The sequence below is a fragment of the Podarcis cretensis genome (genome assembly GCF_951804945.1).
Source record: "Podarcis cretensis genome assembly, chromosome: 15".
Lineage (NCBI taxonomy): Eukaryota > Metazoa > Chordata > Lepidosauria > Squamata > Lacertidae > Podarcis > Podarcis cretensis.
The window spans coordinates 383,785-403,095 of NC_137185.1; the positions used below are offsets into that span (position 1 = coordinate 383,785).

At 50.0% G+C, this 19,311-nt stretch overlaps 1 protein-coding gene across 2 annotated transcripts in view; it reads right to left on the reverse strand.

The window, feature by feature from the left end:
- Positions 1–12,127, reverse strand: part of FOXN1 (forkhead box N1) — a gene marked incomplete at its 5' end in the record, with an annotated part of 53,132 nt that extends 41,005 nt beyond the window's left edge. The window contains one exon of one of the 2 annotated variants that reach the window (XM_079955962.1): positions 11,787–12,127. The other variant, XM_079955963.1, reaches the window with a different exon arrangement.
- Positions 12,128–19,311: the final 7,184 nt, after the last annotated feature.

The following is a 19,311-nucleotide window of genomic DNA, read 5'->3' on the forward strand; positions in this document are numbered from 1 at the left end:
TCCCCAATTATGCTGCCCCAAGTTGCCCACAACTCCCCTCCATCACCTCTGGAGGAGGAAGTTGGGAGAGTGGTTTCCCCCTTCCACTCAATGGTGCTTCTCAAGGAACAGAGTGACTCTGCTGGATTGGACTCAAATCCTTTGAAAAATTAAACTGGGTCACGGGGTTCTTTCTTTCTGTGGGGAATAATCTGGGAGAGTGGGAGGTGCCTGCGGACATTCACTCAAAAATCCAAATGTCCCCATGGCTTAGAAAGGTGCACTATGTTGCTATTGATCCTGCCGCTCCCTGGAGCTGCCCGGTCCTCTTTTAAAGCCATCTAGGTCATTGGCCATCACTGCCTACTGTGGGAAGGAGTTCCACAGTTTAACTCTGCACGACTTTCTTTTATCCATCTTGAATCTTCCAGCGTTCAGCTTCACCGAATGCCCATGAGTCTCATGAGAGAGGGAGGAAAACTTCCTTCTGTCCACTTTCTCCATGCCAGTCATAATTTTTATACACCTCTAGCTCAGCTGGTACAGCCCGACCTTCTTAATCTCAGGGTTGTGGGTTCAAGCGACATGTTGGGCAAAAGATTCCTGGGTTGCAGCGGGTTGGACTAGATGACCCTCGCGGTCCCTCTCCCTCGCCTTTTCTCCAAACTAAAATGTCCCAAGTTCCACAACCTTTCTGCGGTGGGGAATCCCTTGATCATTTTGGTAGCCCTTTCCTGAACCTAAAAAAGCCCCAAATGAGTCCCAGATCCTTGCATGATTCACAAACCTCAGTCTCTGTCCTCTTATCTCTGGATTTTTTGCCTCTCCTGGGAAAGCAAAGGATCGGCTGGGAAGGAGCCTCAAAGGAGTTGCTCTGCTGGTGAGTAAGCAACTGCAGCCTCCCAGAGAGACTTGCTCCGGGCTGGGGTAGGGACTTGGTGCATTTAAAAGTGCTTTTTTCTCTCTCCTTCCTTCCCTCCCTCCTCCTCCTCCTCTGTGGCACTTCAGCCCTTAATAAACAGAGCAGAGTCGTCAGAAAAGGCGCCCTTGTCCTGAAGGAAACTGGGGCTCCTAGCCACAGATGGCTCTGCAGCAATGCCCCTGAATCCCAGTTCCTGGAGGGAAGAGGGCTCTGGTGCTCAGAAGAGGCACCTGGTTGTGGGGCTACTAGGGGCCTGATCCAGCAGGCTCTTCTCCTGTGAGCCAGCCAGGGAACCCGGGGAGGGATTTCCTTCCACGAATGGCATGCGGCTGCTACATTCTTGGGAGAACAGGTTCCTCTCTCTCGTCTCCTGGCTGCCTCTCGCTCGCTCCGAGCAGGGAGAAGGTTGGCCGGGACCTGCCAAGGCAGGCCTGGGCGAGCTGGCTGCCAGTCCCTGGCATCAGGAGGGCAGGAAGACCCAGCCCCGCTGCAGGAGGGGAGGGAGAGAGAGGGGTGGATGGGCTGCTGCGACCCGGGTGCTTGGTAAGGCTGCGGCCACAGTTTCCTCCAGGCCCTTTTTTCTGGGTAAGGGGCACATCCACCGCTGTTTTTCACCTGCTGGGAATGGAGGAGGTTATCAAAGGATCAGCATCCTGGCCACATTCAGAGCGGCCCACACAGGCGCCAGGCACCATCCCAGGCCAAGGGTGCCCCAGGCAGTTGGAGGCTTCTGGGACCGGGTGCGGGAGGCGACAAGCAGCCAGGTGACTTATTCACCTCCACCATCCTAATCTTATATTGATTGAGGCTGCCGGTGTTATGATGCCATCACACAAATCTGTGATGCAGCTGCATCAGGAGGCCTGGTACAGTTCTGGTCAGCTCAACTCAAAACGGAGTTGGAAAAGGTTGATAAAAGGGCAGTCAGAATGGTCCAGGCGATGGAGCAACTCACCTATGGTGAAAGGCGGCAGCGTTTGGGAATTTTGGGTTTAGCGAAAAAGCGAGGAAGATCCACTGGCTGTTCTTATGCCTCTGACAGCAGAGGAAGAACACAACCCCCCTGGCTAGCAGCCACAGGAAAGCCTTCTCCTTCTCCTCCTCCTCCTCCTCCTCCTTGATGCCCTTACCGTATCTTGACATCAACAGACCTGAGTAACGTTAGGTCCATTCCTTCCAAAGGATCCACTTTGAGTAAAAGCTAGGCTATAACCCATTCTTTTAAATCTCCTCTTCTGGCCTTCTGTCGACCTCATCTATTTACTTCCTAAAACTTATGCACTGCTTGTTTTGTTTGTAAAAAGCCTCCCTCAAAATGGTTTGCAAAGAAAGCAGTAATATTATCACTAGGGGAAAAAATGCAAGTCTCAAAAAGTTAAAACAACAATAGACGAAGAGCTCATTAAAGCTCTCACCAACTTTCTAAACATCTGGGCAGACCTTCAGTTGTGTTCAGTGACTGGCTCCCTAAATCGAGGACGGAGTTATTGCTGGGCTCCAACACCCCTCTGCTCTGCCCATTGGGCGCTGATGGGAGTAGAGAGCCTCATGGCCTCTGGAGGAGGGCCAAAGATGTCCCCCCTGCTCTGAAATCTTGCCACCTGCACTGATACCCAGCATTGCCTCTGCCCAAAACCTCTCTCAGTAATCTCTGCAAGCAGCCTTGCAAAGTAGGCCGGAGTTGGTTCTGCCCATTTTGCAAACCTGCGAGAATCAGCTTGTATAAGGGCTATCTCATAAGCCTGTGATTCACCCTCCACACCCACTCTGCCAGGGCTGATTGAAATCTCAATCTATTTAAACCTCTCTCTGTGTGTGTGTGTTTTGTTTTTCCCAGATTGCAGTCCCGGGACTTGCCTTTAGGGTCATTGCGACGTCTGCATTGATCGGGGTTGAACTAGATGATCTTGGGGGGTCCCTTCCAACTCCACAATTCTAGGAATCTATAAATTGTCCCAATTTCTGGTCTCTGGTTTCCCTTCTGGGGTGTGTGTGTGTGAAATGGGTTTGCCCACCTTGCCCGCATCTCGGAGGAGCAGGCTGAGAATTCCCGCCCACCTGCTGTCATCGTCAGGGAGAATAAGCCTGTGAAAACAGGGACTGATCCCTTCGCACGTTGCTCCCTCCGTTTTGCTCGGGGGCCGATGGCTGAGAAAGTCGTGGCCCTTTGTGCGCCGGAGGGGGAAAGGTGTATCAAAGTCTTGTCATTTTCTTCTGCCGCTAATTTCGCCAGCGCAATCTCCAGGATTAATCTTCCTTTTCTTCTCCCTGCGACTTAATTCATTTCTTCAAGGTGGAAGGAGGAGGAGAGAGCTGAGAGGCTCGCCCAGGCTGGGAGGCCTTGGCGTATGCCAATCTGCCTGCCGGCTGCCTTGTGTGTGCCAGTGAAAATCTGCTCCACTCTTGAACGGCTCTTCCTGCCAGAAAGACATTTGTACTGCAGATGGCTTTCTGTTTGCCTCGGAAGGCTGTGTGTTTTGCTAGGGACCTTCCGTGGCACAACGGGGGGTGGGGGTGGGGTGGTGAAATTATTGCTGCTACTTATTAAATTTCTGTACCGCCTTTTGCCCGAGGATCACAGGGCGGTTGACAATATAAAACATGAACCCAGCTGGGCGTCAATAGAAACGGAGGCTTCCTATTCACATTTGCAAAGCAGCTTTGGGAGTCGCAGAAAGACGCCTTCTACTGTGTCAAACCCATTAAGCCCAGTGTTGTCTGCACTGACTGGCAGCAGCTCTCAAGTGTTTCATACGAAGGTCTTTCCCTGTCCCTCTTGGAGATGGCGCTGCCCCTGAAACGGAAGCAAGGCTCTAGTCCTCATGGTTCTAGACAAACACATAAACAGGCACATAGGAAGCTGCCTTCTACCACATCAGATCAGAGGTCCGCCCAGCTCAGTGTCGGCCACCCTGACTGGCAGCAGCTCTCCAGGGGTTCAGGCAGGGGATTCTCCCAGCCCAAATTGCAGATGCCAAGGAATGAATCAGGGCCCGGATCAGCAAGGAGCAAACCTCTAGGTCAGGAGGATGGGGCCGCAACAGAGTTTCTGGGTATGTATAAGATTTTGGGCAGGGCCCAAATCTGCATAAGATTTGCAACAGTTAATTTATATGTAAAGATGCAAATCTAGCCTTTAGATTTTGCCCAAAGCAAGCCAATCAAGGTCCGCTCTGAATTCCCCAGTTTATTCCTTCAGTTTGCGCCCATCCCACTTCAGATCTCCCCGAGATAATGTCCTCGTACCTACGGGACTGCCTCTCCTGGTATGTCCCACGGAGGACCTTACGGTCTTCAAACAAAAACATCTTGGAGGTCCCGGGCCACAGGGAGGTTAGGCTGGCCTCAACCAGAGCCGGGGCCTTTTGGGCTGTGGCCCCGATCTGGTGGAACGCTCTGTCACAAGAGACCAGGGCCCTGTGGGACTTGACATCTTTCTGCAGGGCCTGCAAGATGGAGCTGTTCCACCAGGCCTTTGGCCAGGGCACAGTCTGACCCCCTCCTTCTGTAATCCTCACAGAACTCTAGCCCAGTGGTTGCCATTAATTTGACTCTGAATTGATTTTAAAATGAATTGATTTTAGAATGCTGTGTTACTTTTATTGTTGTTAGCCGCTCTGAGCCCAGCTTTGGCCGGGGAGGGCGGGATATAAATAAATTATTATTATTATTATTATTATTATTATTATTATTATTATTATTTAGCCCCAATTAATTTCCCCAAAGTTTTCCTCCAAATGAAGGCTGCCCCTGCCTCTTCAGGACCCCCAAATCCCCACCAAGTATCTAAGGAGAGCCTGCTGGATCAAGCCAAATGGGACCCATCTAGTCTAGCCTCCTGTCTTCACAGGGGCCAATCAGATGCCCGTCATGGGAACCCCCAAGCTGAATTCGAGTGCAAGAACATCACTCTCCCGTCCTGCTGTTTCCAGCAATGGGCTTTCAGGAGCATTTCTGCCTCTGACTGTGGAGGCAGAGCCCAGCCACCTGGGCTCTTGTAAAGCCATCCAAGTTGGTGGCCGTCACTGCCTCCTGTGGCAGGGAGTTCCACAGTTTATTTATGCAGTTCATGAATACGTCACTTCTTTTATCTATCCTGAATCTTCCAATATTCAGCTTCATTAGATGCCCAGGAGTTCTGGTGTTCTGATGCCAAGCTTACTTTTACAGACTTATATCATGTCGGCTTTTCTCTTAACTAAAAAGCCCCACATGCTGCGAACTTCCTTTGCAGGGAAGCTGCTCCATCCCCCAAATCACTTTGGCAGCCCTTTTCTGTACTTTTCTTTTTTTTGGCAACTCTACACTATCACCTTACATTAATATCCTACACAGGAACTAAGAACATCCCTCTGAATTCAAACTCCCCAGACAACACTTGGTGGGCGGGCAGGCGGGTGGCAGCGGGGAATGGGACATCCACAAAAATATTCAGCGCCCCTGTCCCCTTATTCCATCCTTCCTGGATGGATCAGCGTGTCTGGGAATCAGCGTGTTTTTACATGAGTAGAATGTGTGCTTTTATTTCAAATGCATCTCTGGGTTATTTTTGGGGAATAGGAACTTGTTCATTATTATTTTTCAAAATATAGTCCGGCCCACCATGTGGTCTGAGGGATGGTGGACCGGCCCACGGCTGAAAAAGGTTGCTGACCCCTGGTCTACAATCTCCCAAGGAAAAAAGTTCCACCGTTAAGAGATTATGACTAAACATCAGGAAGAACTTTCATCATGTAACTTGGTGTCATGGGTTCGAGCCCTACCCTCCCGAGCAGGAGAAAAGAAGCTTCTTCCCTCTTCCCTGTGGCAATCTGAAGATTGCTCTCATATCTCCTCTTTTCCAGGCAAAACATACCCAGCTCCTTCAACTGTTCCTCATAAGGCTTGGTTTTTTTAGACCCTTCATCATTCTGGTCGCCCTCTTCTGCCCATCTTCCAGCTTATCAACGTCCTTCTTAAATTGTGGTGCCCAGAATTGGACACAGTAGACAGCATCTTAAAAAGCATAGACATCACCTTGCCAACAAAGGTCCGTATAGTTCAAGCTATGGTTTTCCCAGGAGTGATGTATGGAAGTGAGAGCTGGACCATAAAGAAGGCTGATTGCCGAAGAATGGATGCTTTTGAATTATGGTGCTGGAGGAGACTCTTGAGAGTCCCATGGACTGCAAGAAGATCAAACCTCTCCATTCTGAACGAAATTAGTCCTGAGTGCTCACTGGAAGGACAGATCCTGAAGCTGAGGCTCCAAGACTTTGGCCACCTCATGAGAAGAGGAAGACTCCTTGGAAAAGACCCTGATTTGGGAAAGATGGAGGGCACAAGGAGAAGGGGACGACAGAGGATGAGATGGTTGGATAGTGTTCTTGAAGCTACCAGCATGAGTCTGACCAAACTGCGGGAGGCAGTGGAAGACAGGAGGGCCTGGCGTGCTCTGGTCCAGGGGGTCACGAAGAGTCGGACACGACTAAACGACTAAACAACAACAAATTCCAGATGTGATCTGACCAAGGCAGAAGAGCGCAGGACTAAGACTTCCCTATTGCTTCTGCTGATGCAGCCTAGAATAGCGTGATATATTTGTCTCTGTCTGGAACCCTGGAGCACCCCTGTGTTGCGCTCCGAAATTTTCCTGTCGGGTTGGGGGTGCACCCAGTATTTGGCACCCAGGAGTCTGTGGACCTGCCAAAAGGTAGATGTCACAAATCTGAAAAAGGAGGCCAAAGTTGCAGGCAGCTGGGCACTCTGATGTCTCTTTGTAATGACTGCCTTGGGAGACAGAGCAGGGTGACTGACTTGCAGGTGCCAAACGTTTTGTAAAAGTCAACTTGTTTTGCATCACTGCTGGCTTCTGCTCTTGGCAAACAGTGGCCCGTTTTCTGCTGGTTTTGGCATTCTCCACAGAGCCACCTCCCTCCTGCCTCTGACCTTGGCTTAATTTAAAACAAATAACTAGATCTGAAGATTGCATCTGACTGTGATCTTCTCCGAATTGACATAAATGGATCTCAGCAAGTTGCACTTATTAATTTTATTTTAAAAAATTGTCCAGTAGCACCTTAGAGGCCAACTAGGTTTGTTCTGGGTCTGAGCTTTCGTGTGCAGGCACACTTCTTCAGATACATGGAAACAGAAGTCACCAGACCCTTAGATATAGTTGGGAGGGTGGGGTGGGGCTTTTCTCAGAAGGGTAGGAGGAGATGGCTGATGGACTCAACGGGTATAGTCAACCTGTTGACAACTGTTAACGACTGCAATTAGTCCTACAGGAAAAAGAAAGGGATAGTATGCAGATGACAAAAAATAACTTTAGCATATGTAATGAGGCAAGAATCTTGTCTCATTACATATGCTAAAGTTATTTTTGGTTTACCATACCCACTGAGTCAATCACCCATCTCCTACTACCCTTCTGAGAAAAACCCCACCCCACCCCACCCTCCCACTATATATAAAGGTCTGGTGAGTTGTGTTTCAGTGGATCTGAAGAAGTGTGGATGCACACAAAAGCTTATACCCAGAACAAACTTAGTTGGTCTCTAAGGTGCTACTTTAAAGGGACAACGGTGGCGCTGTGGGTTAAACCACAGAGCCTAGGACTTGCCGATCAGAAGGTCGGTAGTTCGAATCCCTGCGGCGGGGTGAGGGGTGAGCTCCCGTTGCTCGGTCCCAGCTCCTGCCAACCTAGCAGTTCGAAAGCACGTCAAAGTGCAAGTAGATAAATAGGTACCGCTCCGGCGGGAAGGTAAACGGCATTTCCGTGTCCTGCTCTGGTTCACCAGAAGTGGCTTAGTCATGCTGGCCACATGACCTGGAAGCTGTATGCCGGCTCCCTTGGCCAGTAAAGCGAGATGAGCGCTGCAACCCCAGAGTTGGCTGTGACTGGACCTAATGGTCAGGGGTCCCTTTACCCTTACCTTTAAGGTGCTACTGGAGAACTTTTTAATTTTTTTATTTATTTCGACTGTGTCAGGCTGACACGGCTATCTACCCAAATCTATTAATTTTATGCTAGTCTTTTAGCGACTAATGGAGTGAAATAATAATACTAATACTAATATAATTAGATACTTTTCGAGTTGAAAGGGACCCCCAAGGGCCATCTAGTCCAACCCCACAATGCGAGAGTCATGGCTAGAGAATCCCTGACAGACAGACAGCCATCCAACCAACCAACCAACCTGTGTTTAAAAGCCTCAAAGGAAGGAGAGTCCACTACCTTCTGGGACATAATTTCGGCTGGTCTACTTTGAGTATGACTCATGCTGGATACAACCCTGACGAAGCATGTTGCATCCTCTAGTTAACACAAGGGCTTCATCAGGTCCCCAGAGCAGCCAAGCAGATGGGAAGGTCCACCTGCAGGACTGAGCACAACACTCAGGAGAGAGGAGAGTGTTGCTGTTGTGGCAGTGAACTCCATCGCTGGAAAGAACTCTTTCCTTTTGCCTGTTCTGAATCTTCCCATGTTCAGCCTTGGTGGGTGACACCTTTGGGCTCCTGTATGATGAGAGAGGCCAGTTCACTTCTCACCACCACCGTGTGTAACCTTAGACCAGCGGTTCTCCACCTGTGGGTCCCCAGATGTTGTTGGACTACAACTCCCTTCATCCCTGAGCTCTGGCCTTGCTAGTTAGGGGTGATGGGAGTTGTAGTTCAACAACATCTGGGGACCCACAGGTGGAGAAAAGGCTGCCGTAGACCAAGGGTAGGCAACCTAAGGCCTGGGGGTCGGATGTGGCCCAATCACCTTCTCAATCCAACCGGCGGATGGTCCAGGAACCAGCATGTTTCTACATGAGTAGAATGTGTCCTTTTATTTAACATGCATCTCTGGGTTATTTGTGGGGCATAGGAATTGGTTCATTCCCCCCCCCAAAAAAAAATATAGTCCAGCCCCCCACAAGGTCTGAGGGACGGTGGACCAGTCCACGGCTGAAAAAGGTTGCTGAACCCTGCCTTAGACCCCTGCCTAATGCCCTCTTTTATTTGCTCTAAACTAATAAGCAAAAACCACACAAGCCTTGTGAGGGAGTTGGGGGGATGACTGAGAGGCAGCATGATGGCCATCTTCAAATATCTATGGAGGATGGAGCAGGCTTGTTCACGCCTGATCGGGAGGGGAGGACTCAAACCCATGGATTCAAATGACGAGAAAGGAGATTTTGACTAAAGCTCAGGAATAACTTTCTGATGGCAAAAGCCATCTGACAGTGGAACAGAATCCTTCGGAAGATGGCAGACTCTCCTTCCTTGGAGGTTTTTAAGCAGAGGTGGGGATCCCTTAGTTGAGATTCCTGCATTGCCTCCCTTCTCAACTCCACAAGCCTACAAACTATTGCAACCTCTTTTCACAGGGGAGCTGCTCCACCCTGTCAGTCACTTAAGCTGCCCTTCTCCGTCACTTAACAGAGAGGGCTTGGGAAGCCACGGAACGATTGCTGCCCACAATTTGCCCCGATATGGGCTAGAGACCTGCAGAGCTCCAGCTTCCCGAAAAGGTGTTTGCCCAGCCCTGCCTCTGGGTCCCCTGTTGCAATCCTCCCATCCCTTCGCACCAGCGCTCCACACCAAGCATGCTTCCAATGCCTGCCTGGGCCTGCCTCCTTCCCTCTGGATGAAGAGCCGAGCGAAAGGTGGGGTGTGGCATGAGGCTGCCCTGGTACTCTGTGCACCTGTTGGCGTGGTGAGGCTGCTGCCAGTGGAGAGCAAGGTGCATCGGTTTGGCAGCCGCCTCGCCAGGCACCTGCCCGCTTCGAGGTGCTCCGTGGCATCCGAATTCGCAATGGAGGTTAACACTCTTTTGCTTTGCATTTATGTACTTAAGCCTGGATTGTTTTGTTGTTGCAATTTATTCTGTTTTATCTGTTGCAATACTGAATTTATTCTGTTTGCCAAACTATTGGCTTTTGTCGTTTTTGGATTTACTGATCGGCTCCATGTTTTGTATATCTGTATTTTCAATAGGTTGCTGTAAGCCAGGCATGTCCAAAGTCTGTTTCGGGGGCCTAATCCAGGGTAAAATTGTAAAAAAACAACAACCAACAACTTCAATCCTAAAAAAGGTTAACAACTTTGGTCGGCCCCCACAGCCCTTCACTTCTCAAATCTGGCCCTCTTTGAAAAAACTTTGGACACCACTGCGTAAACTGTTCTGGGCAAAGCTCATTGTGGAAAAGAGGTATATAAGTAAAATCCACCCATCGATCAATCAATCAATCAATCAATCAATCAATCAATCCTCCAAGCGACTCCAAGTCAACAGAGCTTGAGGGTCGTTCTGCAACTGGTGCAGCTGCAAGGAGGGACTGGTGGCATTTATATCCTGTCCTTTTCCCCAAGGAGCTCCAGGTGACATTCTTGACTCACCCCTCCTCATTTAATCCCCACCACAACCCTGCTAGGTGGGTGAAGCTGAGGGGCAGTGCCTGGCCCCCAAGGTGAGACCTTCATGGCTAAGTGGAGATTTGAACCCTGGTCTCTCCTGTATCCTAGTCCGATGCTCTAACCACTACACCACACTAGCTCACCTCTGGGCGCTGGCTGAGGAGCTGGCAATGTTGCCAAGCCCACCACTGGTCCTTGCTGCTCTAGCGCTCTCCAAGTCAAGGGGTGGGCACCTGGACAGTGCCCAGGGAGGAGGTTGCACGGGAATATTTCCTTTTGCTCAGTGGCAGAGTGCCATCTTTGCACAGAGACCACCCCAGGTACAGCTAGGAAAGACCCCAGAGGCCGAGTCGAAGGCACTTCCCTGTGTGGCTCATTAAACCAGCTCTCCTTCTGGAGCTTGAGGACTAGGATCTTACTTTATGCTTCAGGGAAGCGTGGCAGCTCGATGGCAAAAGCACCTGCTTTGCATGCAGAGAAGGTTCCCCATCCCGTCTCAAGCAGGCTGAGGGAAAAACAACCTGCCTCTGAAAGCCTGGAGGCAGACACTGCTGGTCAGAGTCGGCAACACTGCCCTGAATGGAGCCAAGTGTCTGGCTTGGTCAAATCGGTTCCCCATGGTCACCAGAAGAAAAGTGACTGCCCCAAACATGGCAAGCTTTTATTTGCCCCTTTGCACCAGAATGGTCTCCTCCTGCCGGGACCTCACTCCTCTGTCGCTTGCTCAGAGAATTCCTCAAAGGCAGCCTTTGCCGTCTTGGGGTCCCCCAGATGTTTGTAGGCCCAACAGAACAGCTGGACAGCTGCATTGGGGCCTCCAAAGCAGCTGAAGGGCGCCAGGTTGACCGATTTGTGGCTACTCCCAAGTCCATCGCATGATGAGGGGATGATGGAAGGGGCAGCAATCTTTCAATTGGGGCATTCTGCCTCAGCCACCCACCCGTCTCTGAGCTGTGATTCCTGTGATTCTACCCTTGGTGGTCCCTTCCAATTCTGTGACTGCTGCCCAGGAGGAACTCTGGAACTCCAAAAGTTGTTTCTTTGCACCGTCGTTCCTCCTCCCCACCAAAATAAAACACCCCTCAACACTCAACCGCTGCCGGATCTTCCATCCGCAAATTTCTGGGAACGCGAGGTCAAATGCCCAGTTGACAGCAACCTGCAAAAATGTCACCGCCGCGGTGAATAATAACTACCAACGGGGATGCCCCATCCATCCGTCACACCGGCTCCTTCCCCAAGTGAGGGGAACAGCTAAACTTTAGAATTATGGAAGAGTTTGGGGATCTTCCTGGAGAAAGCGGAAGATCAGTTTCTCCCGCCTCATAGTCGTTAGCGAGCAACATGTCTCACAAGCATACACAAAGTGCCAAGGGTCTGCTCACCTCGCCGCTGGGAAGCTGGAGAGGTTTCGGGGCCCCGTTCCCTCCGCAGGGAGTTGCTCGCTGCCCGGGTTAAGTGGCGCTGGGGACGGGACGGCGGAGAGGTCTCGGCTTACCTCTCTGCTCCGAAGCAGCACTTCCGAGACGCGGAAAGGTCATGCGGAGTGAGGCGCCCTTGGGTGGCTCTGCAGCGGCGCGCGCGGCTCAGCTACTCTCGGCGCTGTGGGAGCCCGGAGACTGCTGCGCTCTCCAGGTGAGGCGGAGAGGCATTTGGCGAAGGAGGCAAGGCGGCAATTATGATATCAGCAACTCCTAGCCTTGGGCAATCGAGCCTCTCCGAAGGCCGGGGAAAAAGTGACGGAGAAGTCGAAGGCTCCCGCTCTCTGCGCGCCTCCACGCACCCCTTCCCCCTGCCTCTCAACTTTCCTAGGTGCGACTCGGGAGGAGTGGGAATGAGCTATCCGAGGGTCACCTGGGCAGGTGCTCGACCCTCTGCAGGTGGGGTGAAGGCGTGGGGCGGGGCAAGCCTGTAGCTAAACCTGCGTGCCTCTGGCAGAGGCAATTGCGCACCTCCTTCCCCCTTCCCATGGCATCACAGAATTGCAGCGTTGGAAGGGGGTCCGAGGGTCATCTAGTCCAGCCCGCTGCAATTCAGGGATCGCAGCTTAGGCGTCCCACAACTTTGGGGGTGGAAAGAGGCTGTGGGCCAGAATGCGCTAAAATGATGGTTTAAATGGGGATGGGGTTTTAACTCAGGTGGGTGTTTTGTTTTATTTGGGGTGGGTGGGGTTGTTTAAAATTGTTCTTAAGGGCTATCTGTTAATGTGCAGTTTGTATTTGCAGTTTTTGTTTTAGTATTTTGTTGGAAGCCACCCGGAGTGGCTGGGGAAACTATGATTATTATTAAGCCTTTCCTCTAAGCTCTGTATGCTCCTTGGGGCAGGGAGCTGTCCCCTTTGGACACAAGGTACTCTGATAGCCTGGTGCAAGCAGGCAAGAGCAGCAGGAAGGCAGGGACCTGGAGATGCTGCCAGGGGATTGAGCCCTGGGCCTTCTGCATGCCAAGCAGGGGCTCTGCCACTGAACTATGGCCCTTCCTTTAAAAATAAAGAAAGATTCTAGTCCTTGTGGTTCTGAATGGAGGTTCTGAAGCACAGGAAGCTGCCTTATACTAAGCCAGACCACCATCTAGCTCAGCATTACCAACACTGACTGGCAGCAGCTCTCCAGAGTTTCTCCCAGTCCTGCCTGCTGGCAATCAAAGCTGAGACCTTCTGCATGCAGAGCAGGGGCTCTGCCACTAGGCTGCATCTCTTCCCCTCAAAAAGCCTACTAGTCCTCATGATTCGAAATAAAGAGGAACATAGAAAGCTGCTTGATACAACTTTGGTCAATGTAGCTCAGTATTACCCACACTGACTGGCAGCAGGGGTTTCTCTCTCTCTCTCTCTCTCTCTCTCTCTCTCTCTCTCTCTCTCTCTCTCTCCCCCCGCCAAGTCTACCTAGAGATGCTGTGGGGGATTGAAGCAGGGCCTTCTGCATGCCAAGCAGGGGCCCTTATGGTCATTCCCTCAAGACTCACCAGGAGCTGCCTTAGGTGAGGTCAGACTCTTTGTCCTCTCTCCCAGCTCTGACTGGTAGCAGCTCTCCAAAGTCTCAGGCCAAGAAGGCTCCTTTCCCACCCCCTGTTTAGGGGAATGGGGGGTGGGTTTAAAAACCTGCCCCAGCCTGAGACGGGTGCTTCTAATCACACCTAATTTCAAATACAAATACAAATACTGTATTATTTATTTGTACAGCTGAAGCCATTTCAAAAGATAAAACCCATAAAACGGAATAAAAGCAAAATAAAATACAATACATGGTGAAAATAATGATTGAAACTAGGCAAGGATATTGAGAGAGGAACTGTGCAGAGGAGGGTGACCAAGATGATCTGGAGTCTGGAAGCCAAGCCTTATGAGGAACGGTTGAAGGAGCCGGGTGTGTTTAGCCTGGAAAAGAGAAGACTGAGAGGATATACAAGAGTCATCTTCAAATATCTCAAGGGCTGTCACATGGAGGAGGGAGCAAGCTTGTTTTCTCCAGCTCCGGAGGGTAGGACTTGAACTCATGGCTTCAAGTTACAAGAAAAGAGATTTCAACGAAACATATGGAAAAAACTTTCTGACAGTAAGAGCAGTTTGACAGTGGAATGGTCTCACACGAGAAGTGGTGGACTCTCCTTCCTGGGAGGTTTTTAAGCAGAGGTTGGATGGGCGTCTCTCATGGATGCTTTAGCTGAGATTCCTGCATTGCGGGGGGTTGGACTAGATGACCCCCGGGTCCCTTCCAGCTCTATAATTCTACACAAGCCAGACTCCAGCACAGCAGCAACTCTCCCCACTTGCAACTGGCATTCAGAGGATGGAGAACATAGGCATTGTGTCTAATAGCCAGTCCTGACATTTATGTTAGATCACAGAACTGTAGGGCTGGCCCTGAGGATCATCCAGTCCAACCCCCAGGAATATGCAGCTGTCCCATGAGGGAATCGAACCTGCAACCTTTAGGAAATGTAAATTGAATATTCAGCCACTTATTATTGAGGGGAAGTGCGTGGAACAGGTCTCGGTGTTTTGATTTCTGGGAATGGAGTTGAGAGATGACCTAACCTGGGAAGAAAACAGCAAAGACCTGATGAAGAGAGCACAGCAGAGGTTATATTTTCTGAGAATCCTCCAGAAAAACAGTCTCTCAAAGGACCTGTTGATGGCATTTTACCATTGTACTGTGGTACATTTTACCACAGTACAGTACCATTGTACTGTGGAGAGTGTATTAACTTATGGTCTGTGTGTGGGAGCTGCACGGCCAGGGAAAAAACAATGCTGTCCAGGGTTGTAAAGATTGCAGAGAGAATAATGGGGTGCACTCTTCCCACCTTGGATCAAATCTATGCTTCCAGGCACCATAAGAAAGCTGCAGAGATAGCACAGGATAGTGCGCACCCTGGAAATGATCTCTTTCAGCTTCTGCCTTCTGGAAGAAGGTACGGGGTTATAAAGACTAGGACTTAAAGACAGCATCTTAAAAAGCAGAGACATCACCTTGCCAACAAAGGCCTGTATAGTTAATGCTATGGTTTCCCAGTAGTGATGTATGGAAGTGAGAGCTGGACCATAAAGAAGGCTGATCGCCAAAGAACGGATGCTTTTGAATTATGGTGCTGGAGGAGACTCTTGAGAGTCCCATGGACTGCAAGAAGATCAAACCTCTCCATTCTGAAGGAAATCAGCCCTGAGTGCTCACTGGAAGGACAGATCCTGAAGCTGAGGCTCCAAGACTTTGGCCACCTCATGAGAAGACTCCCTGGAAAAGAGACCCCGATGTTGGGAAAGATGGAGGGCACAAGGAGAAGGGGATGGCAGAGGACGAGATGGTGGGACAATGTTCTTGAAGCTACCAGCATGAGTTTGACCAAACTGCGAGAGGCAGTGGAAGACAGGAGGGCCTGGCGTGCTCTGGTCCAGGGGGTCACGAAGAGTTGGACACGACTAAATGACTAAACAACCGCAACAACAAGCCACCTGAGAAACAGTTTCTACCCAAATGCGATTTTGGTTTTAAACGCATTGTAAGGAATCTGTATAGGAATATATTGTATTTAAAAATGGGGTATCAGAGTTTTTAGGGAGCTAACCAGGTTGGGATAGCTGGGATAGCAGGCTTGTTGGTTTTTGAATGTCTTATGTAGATTTTTCAATTTCGTTGTTCTGTATGGGACAATGACAATAAAGAGTATCGTGTCGTTATGCAGCACTGTGGTCTAACCAACTGAGCTATCCAGACCTGCCGAAGGGAGAACGAGACATTGCTGCTGCTCCTTTGCTGCCACCCTTGCAATGGCGCACGGGGTGTGTGTTTGTGTGTGTGTGTGTTTTGCGGAGCAGCGGCCTGGGATCCCCTCCAGGGAAACACGCCTGGGCGTAGCTCCCTCAACCGTCTGCTGCTGTGCCTTGAGAGAGGAGTTGGGGCTTGCCCTTTATCTCTCGCGCAACGTCCTCCGGGAAAGGTGCGCCCCGAATTACTCCACCTGCGCTGGCCCTTCGGGTCCCCGGGAAACACCCCCCCCCCAGGTGGGCGCGGGGGATCGAAGGGGCTGATCCGGGGCCAAGGGGCGGCTGCCACGGTCACGGAGGCCACAAACCCAAAAGAAATGGGGTCTTTTCCAGCCTCCCCCCAGCCCACAGTGCCAGATTTACGTATAAGCTAAACAAGCTATAGCTTAGGGCCCCATACTCTTGGGCCCCCCAAAAAAAATTAAAGAAAAAAAATTCATTTTTTCATTTCCAAAATATAACATAAAAAAAAAATTAAAATAAAACCTACATACAGCAACAGTGTTTTGTGTTGTGTAGGCTCCTATGATGTAAGTCATGGGCCCCGCCTGCTAGCCTGCTCACTAAAATATCACTGGTTTGCTCATTTCTATATATGGGGTGCCTACATTCTGCATGTGCAAATGGCTTTAGATACCTATTAGGTCCATAAATTACCATATATATATAGCATATATTCAACACAAAAAACAGCGACAATTTATTGTTGACAAAGGACAGCTGGACATATAAAGGGCCCCATTAGCTTAGGACCTCATCAAACCTAAATCTGGCCCTCCGTGTCAGTGGGGGGAAATGGTTCACTTATTATTTCATTTCATAAAAAGTTATATACCACTTGATTGTAAACAACAAAAGGATAGAAAACGGTAAGATTATCAAGAAGAAGAATGAACAACAACTTAAGAAACAGAATATGTTAAAAAAGAAACACATTAAAACTAGCAGGCGCTGAAATGTGGGCAGGGAAGGTGTCTGCATGATATCAATAGGCAGGGAGTTCCAAGGTGTAAAAGGGGATTACAACCCAAATTGTTGTCTGCTGTGGCTTTGCACAGCTTGGGGAAAAGTCTCTGTGGGTGAGGAGCTGCAATATCTGTAATGAGAGTGAGTGGTGGCCAAGTGGTGAGAGTGCCAGACCAGGGTTCAAATCCCCACACCCTCTCGGCCATGAAGCTCTCACTGGAGGTGAGCTCTTCTTTCAGTTGAACCTGCCTCACAGGGTTGTTGTGGGGATTAAACGAGGAGGTGGGGAGAACCACAGGCCACCCACCTTGAGCTCCTGGGAGGGAAACGTGGGAGAGAAATGCAGCACAAAAATAACTAAGTAACATCACTCCTTCTAACATTCACAGCCAGTTTGTGTGCCAACAGGACCTGGAAACCAAATGGGACCACTGAGAAGCAGTAGGGATGAAATGGAGAAGACGCCAGGTCCAGAGATGAACTGTGGAACTCCCTCCCACAGGAAGCAGTGATGGCTTTAAAAGAGGACTGGAGACGTTCATGGAGGAGGCGAGGGCTTTTCATGGCTGTGCTCTGCACATGCTTTTGAATGCCAATTGCTGGAAATGGCAGGAGGGGAGAACTGTTCTTGTACTCTGGTCCTGCTCTCAGATTTCCCAAGATGGCATCTGGTTGGCCGCTGTGAAAACAGGATGCTGGACTAGGTGGGCCCCCTTTGGCCTGATCCAGCAACCAGGCTCTTTGGACGTCCTTATGGAACCTCCAGCTCCAGGGGCAGTCTATCTCGATTCCTACGTTCTCAGGGGCATGTGACTTCTGTGGGAACAGGAGGCCAGACTAGGTGTGCCTCCCTCAGGCCTGATCCAGCCCTGCAGGGCTCTTCTGATGTTCTGACCTTGAGATATACTCTCCTCGACGTATGCTAATTGAAAGAACAAAGGATCCAATTTTCCCCTTTATGTCCTAGAATCTCCTGCGCAAATATATTTTCTGGTCTATCATTATGACATTACTATTATTATTACTGCTATTATCGTGATTGCATTTCCACGGATAGAAATCTCTCCTTCCTTTGTGACCCTGCCAACCATGGGAATTATATATTTTTGTTCACGTTACGAGTCGCCACCGGGGTTTGTCTACTGGCCCCACTGCAGGCATTTTTAAACAGTTTTCTCTGGTGCTGAGTCCTGATATTTCAGCTGAGCTGCTGGGCTGGGTGAGGATGAACTCAGGAGGAGGGAGAGGGGAGGTCCTTGAGGACTGGTGTGTGAGACCCTTAGATACATCAGAGAAGGATCAGCACCTGCCTTGTCTTCAAGAACGGTGGTACCAAAAGATCCAGGTTCGGAACACGGGTCTGTGGTCTCCGAGCCACTGTGTTCCTAAGGATTCAGGGGGTTTCCTCATGAGGAAGCAATCCCTGGATCTCCTCCACAGCCGCCATTGGTGGTCCAGGTGTGGTTTAGGAGGACAGCGTATCTAAGGCAGCAGTTCTCCACCTGTGGGTCCCCAGATGTTGTTGGACTACAACTCCCATCATCCCTGAGTTCTGGCCTTGCTAGCTAGGGGTGATGGGAGTTGTAGTTCAACAACATCTGGGGACCCACAGGTTGAGAAAGGCTGATCTAAGGTCTACTTCTTGAACCTTTCATTTTCTGGAAATGGCACAGATTGGAGTCCCCTTCTCTCCAAACTGAGCCACTCCTTGTGGCTGAGCTACACCATCCCTGCAGTGTCGGCCCTGGACTTGCCTGTAGGTCATGTTTTGGACCTGCTGGACCCTGGGCTTTTTTGGAATGCACTGCCCCATCATCTGCCCTGCAGTGATGGCCATCAATCAAGTTGGCTTTAAAAGAAGATTAGACAAATTCATGGAGGGGTGTTGCTGGCTACTAGCCAGGAAAGCTCTGCTTGGCCCCACAGCTGGAGGCAGCGGCTATGCTTCTGAACCCCAGTCCCAGGGAACCACAGGAGGGGAGAATTGCTCGTGTGCTCAGAACCCGCTTGTGGGTTTTCCATAATGTGCATCTGGTTGGCCCCGGTGAGAAGAGAATATACAAAATGACGCAAAGTCGTGGAGAGAAGTTTTTCTTCCTCTCTCCTAGTTTGGGGGTGAAATATACTCAGAGTCGAGAGTGGATTTCATGCTCTTTATTCAGCTCATAGTGGTGAGGAGGAATGAAAGTTCCCCCAAAGTATCTGCTTTATATACATTATTTACACAATGGGCTGCATGTGATTGGCTAATTCCGGAATTCTCCTGTAGGCCAATCAGGTTGTGGATTCACTTCCACCTAGAGCTGGATTGGGTGGCTCCTGCGGACCAATCATACTGCTTCATTGTTCTAGGACCAATCAGACTGCTGCATTCTGAATCCTATTGTTCTAGGACCAATCAGACTGCTGCATTTTGGATCCTATTGTTCTAGGACCAATCAGACTGCTGCATTTTGGATCCTATTGTTCTAGGACCAATCAGACTGCTGCATTTTGGATCCTATTCAACTCAGTACATGACAGGGGGCATCCCATAAAGCTGAATGTTGGGGGATTCAGGAATGAGAAAAGAAAGTCCTTATTCATGCAGCACATGGTTAACCAATGGAACTCACTGCCACAGGAGGCAGCCATGGATTCCAACCTGGAAATTTTAAAGAGGCAATTGGAGAAATTAATGGAGGAGGGCGGCTATCAATGGCTACGAGCCACAGCTGGAGGCTGCAAGGCTTCTGGAAACCAGAGGAGGGGAGAGTATCATTCTATTGCTCGAATCCTGCAAATTCCCTTGGGG